This window comes from Somniosus microcephalus, chromosome 3 (assembly GCF_052327205.1).
Source record: "Somniosus microcephalus isolate GS21.2 chromosome 3, FLI_Smic_1.0, whole genome shotgun sequence".
NCBI classification, from domain to species: Eukaryota; Metazoa; Chordata; class Chondrichthyes; order Squaliformes; family Somniosidae; genus Somniosus; species Somniosus microcephalus.
The window spans coordinates 329,963,261-329,978,139 of NC_140989.1; the positions used below are offsets into that span (position 1 = coordinate 329,963,261).

The following is a 14,879-nucleotide window of genomic DNA, read 5'->3' on the forward strand; positions in this document are numbered from 1 at the left end:
AAAGGAAAGACAGTCCTTGTTTCTAATCTAGAAATGCTTTGAAAAAAGAGTAAGGTTACTGGATAGTTTCATTCAGAATGAATAGAAAGTGGGGATGTTATTGTTGGGAGTATTTTTGCCGCTGTGGACAATAATACGGAGGAAGACTAATAAAAACCAATGAATATACAATATACATATATGTCCTTTTGTAACATTTAATGATATGCAACAACTCAGATTAATAAATATAATGATGTTGAGTTAAAATATTTGTTTTTTTACAATCCAATAAGTGATAACATTTTGATACAAAAGAGATTTCACAGTACACTCCTACTGAGGGTACCATTCTTTAAAATAATTGCCCTTTTTTTTTAACCTGAAACAGTATCTGTAATCCAGCTGTACCTGTCCACCTCTCAACCAACCTGAATGACACATCAGCCTAAAACTGACACGGTTCAATAATATTTTACACTTCTATCTCATTTCTGTGCCTGCTATTTAAACAGAGAGGTTAACCCATTTAAAGTAATAATTTTGCTCACGGTAATTTCTAGGCTATTGTATCTGTTGCTCTCCCAGGGGCTGCTTGTGAAATGGGCCAGGTTGCAGAGGGACAAGAATTTAACTGACAGACTTTTCATGGTACAATTGATCCTAAAGCACCTATCAGCAATTTTATCAGCTGGGGTGTACTGAACTTTAAGTGGTGAAGTCTCATGCTTGCCTTTTTCTATAAATAGCACTAAAGTCCCATTTGCTTATTTATTTTTTGGGAAAATTCTTGTGTTCATCAAAGTGAGCATGTGAACTCTGAGAAATGAGCCACTTTCTCACTTTCAACAGGGATCCCAGGGCATAAACATGTTTTGCATTTAAATTACTAGCAAAGAGAAAGTAGTTTAAAAACAAATCTCCTGTGTTGACATTTCTGTTTTATTATATAGCAGAAGCAAGCAGTGCAACATAATCTCCCGGTGATGAGAGGCTGCTGTAAATGCTTCACAGCTTTTAATACCTGCTCTCAGTTGGTACAAACCCCTCTTTGAAATGTCTTATTCCTGTGGAGATGAATTGAGAAGAATGAATTAGTGTAGTGAACTCGATATAGAAGAGGTTTGGAGCTTGGAGTTTAAGGAGGAACCATATTTAGTTGAATTGCCACGTAGCACTAAATGTTATTAAGTGCTATAAATATTAGATCTGTACATTTGCTAGGGTCTTTCAGTCATCCTTTGTTCTTGTGTTTTCCACAGTTAAAATGTTATTATGTTTCATATTCACACAATCCAAACAAAACATAGCACACACACAGGGATAAAAACAAGTTACAGAAGCTGGTCTTAAAGTATATTTCAGAGGTATGCAGTCCATCATTAAATCAATAAATCTCTTATTACAGCTATAAATAAATTACAGCTTGTGCAACCTCTAAGGGTCCAGTGTGAGTCTACATAATGTCTCTGCCATCCTATCATTCAATGGACACTTATAAGACCCCAGGGATAATGCGCTGTGCCAAATGAGGCTCCAGTGCTTCAGAATGACTCTTCCTTTGGGTGAAACACAAGTGAAATATGCTCTAATGCCCTTTGGTTGGAGTGGTCAGGAGATCCTGGGCAGACATATTCAATAGCAGCCTGTCTCCAATGACATCAATAAGTTCCACTCCACTGGTACCATAAGCGAGAGCCATGGGCAGCAAGCCTAACGTGCCATCGAAGAGGGCATGCAACACAAACTGGTCCCACTTTGCCTCTAACTAACATTTTGAAAACACAAAAGGAGAAAGACCAAAGAAGGACATAAATACACCAATCAGCATGCCTGCATAAATATTTAGGATTATGTGGGAACATTTTTACGTTCATCAAAGTGAGGATGTAAACTCTGAGAAATGGACCTCTTTCCCACTTTCGACAGGGATCCCAGAGCATTTAACATGCTTTGCATTTAAATTGCTAGCAAAAAAAAATTAGTTTGTAAACAAAACTGCTATGTTTTATTATATAGCAGAAGCGAGCTGTATGTCATAGTCTCCTGGTGATGGGAGGCTGTTGTATCCAATGAAAGCAAGCTGTACCCAAGTGGGATTTGAGTCAAATCCATTTGCTGGGAAGCTCAGAACTATTAGCTGTGAAAATTACATTTTATTTGCCTAGTTCACTTTTTCAAACATAGGCAAACTGCTCCAAGAAAACATTGTCCTTATAAGGAAGAATTCCAGCTTTAATAAACATCAGTGACTTCTGCTCTTACTGGAGAATGATATTTCTGAGCGAGACTTCCAAATTCTGGATAGTTGCGTGCTATGGACACAAATTACTACCACGTTAGTTGAAACTGCCCAAACATGTTTCAGTTAGGTTCCATACGGCTGTCAAAGAGAGGAACTTTTGTTGGTCAGTGCTCGGTTCAAATCCGAGTCCCAGATATGAAGGGGCAGTGTACTAACACATAGCCCCAGGTTCGTGTGGAGCATAAACACCGCCATGAATCTGTTGGGCCGACTGGCCTGTTTCTGTGCTGTAAATACTTTGTAATTGTAAAAGTTAAACGTGATGATAATTCAACCTTTCAAACAAGAAAAAACAGTTGTGAGCTGAAACCCAGTCCTCTGGATTCACTGAATGAAGGTTTGTTTTCAGCAGACCCAGAAAAGGAATATTCCTTTAATATCAAACATTATTATCCTGAGGGATGTCAGCATTGAAAGTATAGTTAGAGGGTTTAGAAGTTCATGTGTTGTACTGAACCTTAAGGAAAGTGCCCTGTTTACATGGCAATGCAGGGTTAACGTTCAGGTGAGTGAGTGAAAAGCTATTTCAGGTAAGTCCTGTTCTCAGACCAGACACAAACTTTTAAAATGTTTTATGGCACTGAATGGTGTGTGAGCCTGGTTCATTCTCTCTTCACTTGCATTGTTTTTTTGCCATAGATTTAGCCTGACTACTCTCGCTCTACTCTATGTAACTAGTTGAGGAGAAATTTTCCAGACTCTTTGGAGCCAGATCCAATGGAATGTGAGTGATTTTAAGAGATTTTTTTACAATCTTTCCCAGGAATAAAAGTGAAACACAATTTAAAGTTGTCCAGACTTGCTCTGATAAGACTAAGTCCTGCTCACATTTTGCCCTGTCACTCTACTTACGCTGTAGTTCATTATTTCCCCATCAGCTGTGCTCTCATTCCCTATTAATGGCCATTTCTACTGATTCTAAAACCTCACCCACTCATTTGATGACGATTCTCACTCTACAACATCCTTCTGATCACACAACTTCAGTACACATAAGCAACATTTACCACCTTTTAAATTTGATGATTCCACCCTTAGTTCTTCTTTGCCTATTGACATTCTCCTTTGATGTTAAGCAGAACTCCCACTCTTCTAAAGCTAAAGCAGCCTCCAAGAAGCTTAGTATCTTCTTTCATGCCAAACACTTCTTTTTCCCACCACAATTCTTGACGCTCTCCAAAGCCCACACCCATTCAACATGGTTCTTCTAACACCTCTTGTACACTCCTGGATGGGTTACAAGAAAATGCTGGTTGTCTGACAGCTGGTCCTTCATTCACCTCTATCCTCCAGCCTCTCTCCCTGTTGAAACCTTTCTCCACTTTATTACTACTTCTTGGTCAGTGGTGCTTTGAACTTTCTTTTCTTGTTCCTCCCTAGGTCCAAATGAATCATCCAGCAGCTGTATCCTCACTATGTTGAAATTCAGATTCATTGACTCCTACTCCAATTGATTCTTTCACAGGACCTCAAAACTGTGGAATTCCTTACCTCACTCAGTCTCCCCTTCCTTCTATAAACCAGAGGGTTTAAAATACAAGCTTGGCTTCACCTGATCACCACTTGCTGATTTATCTCACCTTCTCTTTTATTCGTCAACCTTGATGATATTCTACACTATGGTATGCCTTTTGCTTAGGATTATCAATTAAAAAGTGACATGCACTCTTATTTATTTCTAAATCTTATACAAAAACCACTGGCACTGAAGGGTTTTCTCTTTTTTTCAAAACATTTAAAGAAATTACTGCAGTAATCTGTCACTTTCTCTCCTTTACCCACAATGTTCACAGCCTGCCCACACCCCTGAATTTTCAGATGATATTGTATTGTTACTCTGTTAGCAAATTATATCAGTTACTGACTACTGATACAAATAAGCGATTGACAATTAAAATGATGTTATTATTCTGCTTATTGGGGTACAACAAATAATTGATGAGATTGAAATAAATGTATGGGGGAGGGGGGCGTGGGTGGGGGAGATGTGGCGGAGACCTTTCAATATTTCTCTTTCATAGGAACATCGGAACACCTCTATGACCTGAGTTTGGATCCAGGCAATCTGATTCTTCTCCCTCTGCTGGCCATAAGAGTTCCAAAGTTTGGAATAGTCGCAACTCGCACCTTAGCACGAAGCTGGAAGTAAATGTTAAGGAACAATTCATGATGTTTCCCAGGGCTGTGTAGTATAAACAAAACATGTGAGTCAATGAGAGACGTTAATCTGATCAACGATGTGTGTGCGGTCGACATTTGAAGCCTTTGTGGGGGTGGATGGGGCCTGAGAAAATAAAAAATATTGGATATCTGGATTTGGACCCAAGGTTCTCACTTATGTCTCCCTCGGTCTAGCATGCGGTTTTAATCATCCTATTAAACTCAAGCATTCTGGAATCACACAACATGAGAAGAATAATTAGCACCAGAAAGACCTGTGGACCGACGGACATAGGCCTGCACTGACATATGAACAGCAAATGGTAGTTCGGAAATCCTCTTGAGTGCGACCCCCTGAGGTGCGGAACTTAGCCACTGTGAACATGAAGGCGTTCAAAGATCTGTTCACAGAGTTAGCTAAGTCCTTCACCGCACAGGGCACAGGGACAAAATTCCTCCTCCAGGCTCCCTTAATATCTCCACATGACCACACACTTCATAATCTGAAACAGCTGATGCTGAGCAGCAAGAAAACCCTTGCACACCAAGGACACCGACGTGAGTTCGCTCCCTTATGTCGATACACACAAGACAGAATTATTCTCGTTTTCTGATGGAAGTTAATGCCTAAAATTGGAAACAAACACATTCGCAGTCTCTTTTCTTAGGAAGAGCTTAGAGTAAGCAACTGAACATTTTTGAGCATTGCACTTTGTAGTGCTTTTTCTTTCTTTGATATAGAAGACACCATTTCATAGCCAAGCAGCTAATGCTGACCTGCTCTGGTCCACTTTCTTAAGGCGATCCAGCAGATTGTGTCCAATGCCCAATATTAACACCAATGCATTGTTTACAGGTAAATTAATAACTGATGTTTTTCTTTCAGTTTTTGCTGTGTTTTAAAACAAAATAAGCACTTTCCGCACACCTGGGGTAGTCACTTCATAATTACAGAGGATAATTTTACTGGTTGGAAAATTATGAGCAATGCACATCCAATTTGTACTGCCAGTGGGTGAGATACCTGGCCTGCAGAGTGGATTGGTAAAATTACCCTCATAACGCACTCCCAGAGTGTTAACAGCTCCTTCAAAGTGGGTGATATTGTTGCGCTGAGGAGTTTTCAGACAGCTTCAGGCCCTGGAACAGCTGAAGAACAATCAACTCTGCAAATAACCCTTTCACATCAACACGTTGACAAATGAATTCTGTTAAAAAGTGAATTTAAGAATAAAAACTTTCTTGAGGAAACTTTTGGGGGGTAATTTTTACTTTAGGCGAAAGTGTAAAACACGCAATATTGGCTCGGCCACCCATTAATCACCTCTCCTGATTTATGTTTCTTTTGACTTCAATAGAAACGAAAACCAGGAGAGATGTTTAATGGGCGGCCGAGCCAATATCATGGCCTAGAAATTCAGTTGTTTGCGCCAGCCGCTAGCGCCTTAGCAGGAGGAGATGTGGGGTGCTAAGCGGCTAGCGCCCGGGCGCAGCGCGATCTGCGCCTCTCGCCAACTTCAGTTAAGATTTAGCGGCGGCGCCAAGCCTTTGCGTGCGCTCAGCTGCGCGCGCAGATCCTGACGCCATTTCATGGTGCAACGCCCTTTGTGCACCCCAAACCGGAAATTCAGTGGCGCCGGCCTATTGTGCGCCTGGCGCCCCTAGCGACTGGTAGAGGGGAACGGTTCCCAGTCGCTGCGGGGCGCGGGGGGCGCTAATTAAAGGGCACTCCTCCTGCAGTAGAAATGGCAGCCATTTTGCAACACTCCTTCTTTGTGAGAGACGGATCTTTGGAGAGAGACAAAGGTAGAGAGCTTTCTGGTTTGGCTCAACACTCGCACAGGTACTTGTGGCTTCAGGCCACAGCTTTGCACTTGTCTTTAACTTCAGAGCCATAGCATTGATTGGAAACATATAATGGGGGCTGCAATGGGTGGAAACGTTGGGCTTCTCCATTGCACTGGGCGTTGTACAGATCAAGCAGCAGTGGTCAGGCCTTGCTTCAGGGCTGCAGTGTGCAGGGCGTGGCAGCCAAACAAATCCACCCTCCCCCTTTAAGAGCTCACCGGCGCCAGAGTGTCTGCCTTCAATCAGTAACTCGCCGCACCTGCGCTGCACCCGCCCTCGGGGGTATCGCCCCGGGCCGCCGGCTTAGCGCCTAATGATAGTCGTGCATCGCCTGTTTTAGCGCAGCAGCAACCTCTTGGGGCGATGCCACTGAATATCGGCGAAGGTGGCGCTAAGTTGCGCCGGGCGCAAACTTTAGCGGCCGCCCGGCTGTAGCGCCCCAAACGTGGCTATACTGAATTTCTAGGCCCATGTGTCTTACACTATTGTCTAAAGTCAAAATAACCCTCCCTTATCTGCTCACATCCTTCTTAACTGGGAGGACATCATACAGGTTAGAGAGACCCTTCACTCTCAGTGTCTGACAAACATATCTGCTATGTTATATCATGCAACCATCAGGATAGCAGATGGCAAACTAGATGGACCCTGGTCTTTTCTCATCTAGCAATTCCTATGTTGCTATGAGGTGGATAAAGTCCACCATTCCCCCCTTTTCCCAATGGCAAGATGCATTTTTCTTCTAGGAATGGTCGGCAATAGCTGGTGACAGGTTGGTAATCCCTGGCAATGTGATTTTACATTATTAAATCAAATCACTCTGCCAGGAACCCAGCCAGCCACAGCAGGCAATATCTCGCAGTCCTCGGGAATCTCCGAGTTAGCACCTAGAGCCAAGCTGAGGCCCAACAATAATTTTTTAAAAGCTGCTGACTCAGGCTAGTAGTCGTGCTTGGTGCGTGTTGCAAAAACAACCACAATGTTTCCAATCCAAAGTAAGATAAAAATATTGAAAATAATTGGGCTGCTCTAAATTATAGCATCTGCTGCCCCACCACAAACTTGTGGGCCTCGAAACCGAACATGCTTGAAAAACCCAATATAAGCAGTACCAGTCTTTTGAGTGAAATAATGAAGAAAAAAATCTGTTGGTCATTGAAGTAAAACATGTAGCTTTCAGAGTGATAAAAAAAATGTGCATTTCAGAGACAAGAAAGTTAATACAAAACACCTCTTCAAAATTTGACTGACATAACTCCAGTCACTATAGCAGTGGAATGGATAAAGTTGATCCCTGTATCCCAGGCCTCTTATAGAGTGGAAATCTATCTGTAAAACAAAACGAATAAAAGAATATCATTGTAATTCATAACTGAATATGAATGGGATTATGGAGCTCTTTAGAACACTTGTTTTTCACATCTGTGACTTGGTGAATCCTGTACACTGATGGTGTGAAACTTTTCTCTCTCAGTTAACTATATGGAAGCTTAGAGAAATGAATTTTGGCAAACTCAATTGAGTGGGCATGAATCCACAGCAAAAAACCGTGCAATTCAGTAGCATCTGGCAATGAATTGGCAATCTCACTGAGAAAGACCACAAAGCTGGCTATTGTGAGAAGATGGAATATCACATGGTGCAGTAGAATCACAGAATTATAAAATCTTTGGTAGGCCCACGCCCCTGCTCTTTCCCCATAGCCCTGTAAATGCTTTCCCTTCAAGTATTTATCCAATTCTCTTTTGAAAGTTACTACTGTACTGAATCTGCTTCCTCCACCCTTTCAGGCAGTGCATTCCAGATCACAACAACTCGCTGTGTAAAAAAGTTTTTCCTCATGTCGCCTCTGGTTCTTTTGCCAATCACCTTAAGTCTGTGCCCTCTGGTTACCGACCCTTCTGCCACTGGAAACAGTTTCTCCTTATTTACTCTATCAAAACCGTTTATGATATTGAACAGCTCTATCAAATCTCCTCTTAACCTTCTCTGCTTTAAAGAGAACAACCCCAGCTTCTCTAGCCTCTCCACATAACTGAAGTCCCTCATCCCTGATACCATTCTAGTAACTCTCTTCAGCACTTTCTCTAAGGCCTTGACATCCTTCCTAAAGTGTGGTGCCCAGAATTGGACACAATACTCCAGCTGAAGCCAAACCAGTGTTTTATAAAGGTTTAGCATGGCTTTCTGGCTTTTGTACTCCATGCCTCTATTAATAAAGCCAAGGGTCCCGTATGCTTTTTTAACTGCCTTCTCAACTTGTCCTGCCACCTTCAAAGATTTGTGTACATACACACCCAGGTCTCTCTGTTCCTCCACTTAGTTCATATTGTCTCTCCTCATTCTTCTTACTAAAATGTATCACTTCATACTTCTCTGCATTAAATTTCATCCACCCGTGTCTTTTACCAGTCTGTCTATGTCCTTCTGAAGTCTGTTACTACATTTCCGAGTTTCATGCCATCTGTAAACTGTGAAATTATGCCCTGTATACCCAAGTCCAAGTCATTAATATATATCAAAAAGAACAGTGGTCCCAATACCGACCCCTAGGGGACACCACTGCACACTTCCCTCTGTCTGAAAAACAACCCTTCACCACTACTCCCTGCTTTCTATCCCTTAGCCAATTTTGTATCCACACTGCCACTCTCCCTTTAATCCCATGGCTTTAATTTTGCTAACAAGTCTATTATGTGGTACTTTGTCAAAAGCTTTTGAAAGTCCATATAAACAACATCATAACATCAACCGCGCTACCCTTGTTAACCCTCTCCGTTATTTCATCACAGAACTCGATAAGTTAGTCAAACACAATTTACCTTTAACAAATCCGTGCTGACTTTCATTTATTAGCCCATACTTTTCTAAATGTCAATTAATTTTGTCCCGGATTATTGTCTCTAAAAGTTTCCCCACCACTGCGTTAGGCTGACTGGCCTGTAGTTGCCAGGTTTATCCCTCTCCCCATTTTTAAACAGGGGTGTAACATTTGCAATCCTCCAGACCTCTGGCACCACCCCCATATCCAAGGAGGATTGGAAGATTGTGGCCAGAACTTTTGCAATTTCTACCCTTACTTACCTCAGTAACGTAGGATGCAGCCCACCTGAACCGGGTGACTTTTCTACTTTGAGTAGGAGGTACTGTACTGAGATTGGGGTTTAGGCAGTGAGGAGGGAGCTTTAATCTGTATTTAACCTGCGCTGTGCCTAACCTGGGAGTGCAAAAGATTTCATATCGCACATGTACTATTTCCTGGCTAAGAGAGCAAACATGTAGCTTGTTCGAGCCCTCTGTCGGAATTGTGCTGCTATTAGTGTTACTTACATTCGTTTTTTTTCTTTTGGTCAGTGGGATTAGCTTTCTCCGAGATGCAACGGATGGAAGAATGGTGACAACAGCGTCAACATATTGTTGCAAAAGGAGCCAGCCTATTATTTTACCTGTCTTATGTCAGCTAATTAAGGAATATTTGCCCAGACTTTATTAAATCGTGTATAAGGGATAGCTGGGGATGACTGCTAGGTGTCAATCTAATCAGCAGCTTTAGATGATATCATAAATCATTTGATCAAAGCTTGAGTGGTTTATAACTATTGCTTGTACTCCGAGATGAAATTACAGCTTTGAAATTGGCCCAACAAATCTATTATCTCTTTAATAATATGTGTGAGCAGTTTCATTCTGTTTTGGGTATCTTTTTTCCCTATTGGTAACTGTCAAGATGGAGGTCCTGAACTGGCAATGCTCCATGAAAGGAACAACAATAACTTGTATTTATATAGCGCCTTTAACGTAGTAAAACGTCCCAAGGCGCTTCACAGGAGTATTATAAGACAACAAAAATTTGACACCGAACCACATAAGGAGAAATTAGGGCAGGTAACCAAAGCCTTGGTCAAACAGGTAGGTTTTAAGGAGCGTCTTAAAGGAGGAAAGAGAAGTGGAGAGGCGGACAGGTTTAGGGAGGGAATTCCAGAGCTTAGGGCCTAGGCAACAGAAGGCACGGCCACCAACGGTTGTGCGATTATAATCAGGGATGCTCAAGAGGGCAGAATTAGAGGAGTGCAATTATCTCGGGGGGTTGTGGGGCTGGCGGAGACTACAGAGATAGGGAGGGGCGAGGCCATGGAGGGATTTGAAAACAAGGATGAGAATTTTGAAATCGAGGTGTTGCTTAACTGGGAGCCAATGTAGGTCAGCAAGCACAAGGGTGATGGGTGAACGGGACTTGGTGCGAGTTAGGACACAGGCAGCCGAGTTTTGGATGACCTCAAGTTTACATAGGGTAGAATGTGGGAGGCCAGCCAGGAGTGCGTTGGAATAGTCAAGTCTAGAATGTGGAAAGGTGACCACATCAAAGGACCTTGATGGTAATCAGTGGAAGCTTCTTGAGAGCTACAGCTGTTTACAGTGAAGTAACACAGTGAGTTTCTCTTAGCCACCAACACAATTAGTACATAATATGCAAGGTGAATTCAGTGTTTTCAAGCACGCAGCAGGGAGCTGCGATTAACATAGAAACATAGAAGATAGGAGCAGGAGTAGGCCATTCGGCCCCTCAAGCCTGCACCGCCATTCAATGAGATCATGGCTGCTCATCCAAATTCAGTACCCTGTCCCTGCTTTCTCCCCATACCCCTTGATCCCTTTAGCCTTAAGAAATATATCCAACTCCTTCTTGAATATATTTAATGAATTGGCCTCTACTGCCTTCTGTGGTAGAGAATTCCACAGGTTCACCACTCTCTGGGTGAAGAAATTCCTCCTCATCTCAGTCCTAAATGGCTTACCCCTTATCCTTAGACTGTGATCCCTGGTTCTGGACTCCCCGACCATCCTTCCTGCATCTAGTCTGTCTAGTCCTGTTAGAATTTTGTAAGTTTCAATGAGATCCCCTCTCATTCTTCTAAACTCCAGCAAATATAAGCCCAATCGACCCAATCTCTCCTCATACGTCATTCCTGCCATCCCAGGTATCAGCCTGGTGAACCTTCGCTGCACTCCCTCCATGGCAAGAACATCTTTCCTAAAAGGGAGAATGTGTTGGAGAATTGGCACTACAGTGTTGAAGTCCTATCTCTGACCTGCGCTTCTTTCTGGTGTGGCTCCCCGTTGTAAGCGCTGGACTGCTGAATTTGCCCTACTGGAGAACCGTCATTGTATCTTACATAATAATAACAACACAATCACTAGATCATTATATGGAGAATAACACAGTATATGTGGAAGGTGGGGTAGACCAGGTACTGTATTATCAAAGTCAAGTTTTATTTCTATATAAAAGATATTTTTAAATGAACTCCTATTTCTCAAAGGTAGAATTGAAAAGGTCACAACCTACTAAGGGTCCACCACCGTCACTCTTGGTCGGTGCACATAATTGTAAGCTGTTATATTTTTCTCCTCATGCTTCCTTGCATTCCTCCTTTGAGGCTGTTAAAGTGGAACATTATAGTTTGGATTTTGACAGATTTAATCATTTTAGTCTTCAGGCAGTCTTATATAAAGGGGCACGTGAGCTTTTTAATTAAACACTACTCATGGAGCCTTCGGGCTTCAGAAAAGACAAATTCTCTGTCAGAGAGAAGCCTGTACCATGATTATGACAGGGTTTATCCATCTCCATAGCAGCACTCCGAGCCATCGGAGTTACATGTCCTCTCTTGGAGCCGCAAATTGCTGACATGTCTTTCCTGAGATATTATCGTTTCACTAGGTCACAGGTTGAATAATGAGTGGAGTGTATCTGTATGTGCATGCATGAGAGAACGGATAGAATGGAGGTTCAAAGACCCTTTCTCTCGTAACTAAAAAAACGTTTAAAATACATGAATGACTCTTTGATCAGGCATTGTCACTTGTACTGAGGAGTTTTCAGGGCTGGTCAGTTCCTAGAAGAGGCTGCTGTGAAACCTCTGCTACACCAACGTGCCAGTTTGTCAGTTGGAAACGCACTGTCCTCTGCAAAAACCGTTATCTGCTGCACTGAGAGATTTTGCATTCACAAAGTCTTAACTTTTCCTAAAGCTGTGGTAAAAGATTGAATTGTAGTTCCAGGCATGTTAAGTGACACAAATGTGACACCATTGATGACAAGAAGGCTGTAATTATATGTATTTTTTAAGAAATACGAAGTATTTAAAAAAAAATCCAGTGTCTTTAATCGAAATATCATTGACAGCTCCAGGGATCAAATAAAGAGTCACTTGGAACAGACTACATGGAAGACATTTGATCCTTATTCTGGTGAGACAAATAATGGTGTTTGGTATCTTTCTGTTTTAATGAATCATTCTGGGGATGTTTGTGTCGCTGGCAACCTGGCATTTATTGCCCATCCCTCGTTTCCCTGGGAAGCTGGTGTTGGGCCTCCTTTTTTATACAACTGAGCGGCTTCCTAGGCCACTTCAGAGGGCAGTTAAGAACCAACCATGTTGGTGTGGGACTGGAGTCAAATATAGGCCAGACTGGGTAAGGACTAAAGATGGCAGGTTTCCTTCCCTATAGGACATTAGTGAACGAGTTGGTTTTTTTGCGACAATCCAACAGCTTCATGGTCACTTCTACTGATACCAGGTTGTAGTGCTCAGAGGATTTCATGCAACAGAAAAACTACAAGTGGTTTACACAGTCATCTAAACCTTGTTACAGCCTCAAGCAGACTTCTGGTATAATATACACAGGTTGATTATTACTGTTTTTCTTCATTGAGCTTCAGCATTAAAATTATACGCACTGAATTTGTATTTTTATCACTGGTACAATAAACCACTGAAATTTTCTGAGCCACTAGGCAATATTGTTACAGGGGGTTGCTATCAAGAAGAGATGTATACGCCTCTGTGTATCTTGCAACAACACACTCTCTGTTAATGAGGTATAACACTTCTGTGTACATTATATAATATCACATTCTAATACTGAGATATGTATCTACATAATAAAACATTTTATATCTATATGATTATAGGGTTCCTAGTTGATTTCTGACTGATCTTGCAATGGTTACAAAACCAAAGACAGAAAGTAGCTATGACAGCATACACCATACACACCTGTGATGCATTCGCCATTAATTTCCATGAGGATTCTCCCAATCGTCCACCGTAACTTTAGCAAAAGATCGGAGAAATGGGATAAACATAGCTTATGTTGTTTCTTTGGGCTTTCCACAGATCTTCTACCGAAGTTACAGAAGATGATCGGGAAAACCCAGTGGAAATTCACTGTCTCCAAAAGTGGGCCAATAACGGTAACATGTGAATGCCATGGGAGCAACTTTGTATTGAACTATGAACTCACAGGGTCATCATGGTAAATATGAGAAATTGGCAAATCTTTCTCTCTAATTACTATTGCTACAATATCCTCAAGTTTGTCAGTCACTGATCAGCACCCAATCTCCATGTAACACCCATGAGACATTGGCCTGAATTTTCATCTGCTATCCTAACCCAAATCAAGTGCTATAGTGGCAGAAAATGTGGGAAAATCAGGCAAAAATGCCTACTGTTGCATTACCAACAGCACCTCAATACACTTCCCCTGTCCCAGTCTGGAGGACCACTGGCTGCTTCTTTCCTGCACACCGCTTATCAATGCCGGTGGGTAGGTGTGGCTTAGCATGTTGCCCCATTTCTCTACCTTTCACCACTGATCCCATTGACCCCAGGGACCATCAGGAGAGGGTTGGCAGCAGAAGGCCCACAAATGCCTTTTTTGGAGGGGGAGAACCTAAACAACTCATCTTATTAAGACTTGGCCTAGTCTGAGACTAACAAAAAATCCTGCTTGATCTTTGGGTTTCTTCTGCCCTTTTACGTGCCCTCCTCCTCTTCAGGTACTGCAGCAGCACCGCCTGAATTTTCCAGCCTTGCAGCGGCAGGCTCTCTCTTGGTAACAGGGATCTCGCTGGCAGCCAGCCCTGCATACATAATGACACCGCATCCCAGAAAAATGGATCAGAGTCATGGTAGAGTTGGGATGGTGGGCAGAAGTCCTGCCCTGCTGCAGTACCACTAACGGGCAGGGTATTCATTCCATTCTTTGTCGCGGAGGTGTAATGCTCCTACATGTTTTACATTCCAGCTGTAGGGTAGGAACATACGCAGACTGCGATACTGTAAGGTAATACTGTAATAGGTAATATGACCAGGAGCCAACAATTTGGCATCTTCCATTAGTTTATGGTATTCCTACTTCTGCCAATGACTCATGAATGTTCTTGGCAAAACTGCTTGTAACATTAGCTGTCAGAAAAGATTTTCACTGGCCCTACACTCAAATAACCTCCAGGACTTTCCATAGCAGAATGTATTAGTGTGCAAGGCAGTGAAACAAACCTGATGGAAACTCAGCAGAGAAAAGGTGAAACAAAAATACAAAAAGCTGCCTTTACTGCCATGACTGCCTCTGTGTTGACGAACTATTCATCGCAACCAGTGATCTTCGCTGAATTGTCAACGTTTCTTCAAAGTGTAATGGCCCTAAAAGTACCCTGCGAGATAGCAGCACATGACTGCTTAACACATTCACCTGAAATTCTTCTCTCTGTTATTTGAAATAGATTAACACTGCCACT

The 14,879-nt window shown here is 42.2% G+C and overlaps 1 long non-coding RNA gene across 1 annotated transcript in view; it reads right to left on the reverse strand.

The window, feature by feature from the left end:
- Positions 1-5,819: 5,819 nt before the first annotated feature.
- Positions 5,820-14,879, reverse strand: part of LOC147122230 (uncharacterized) — a 35,927-nt gene continuing 26,867 nt past the window's right edge. Inside the window, exon 4 of the long non-coding RNA XR_015075426.1 lies at positions 5,820-7,621. This is a non-coding gene — a long non-coding RNA (uncharacterized LOC147122230). The remainder of the gene's footprint in view (positions 7,622-14,879) is intronic.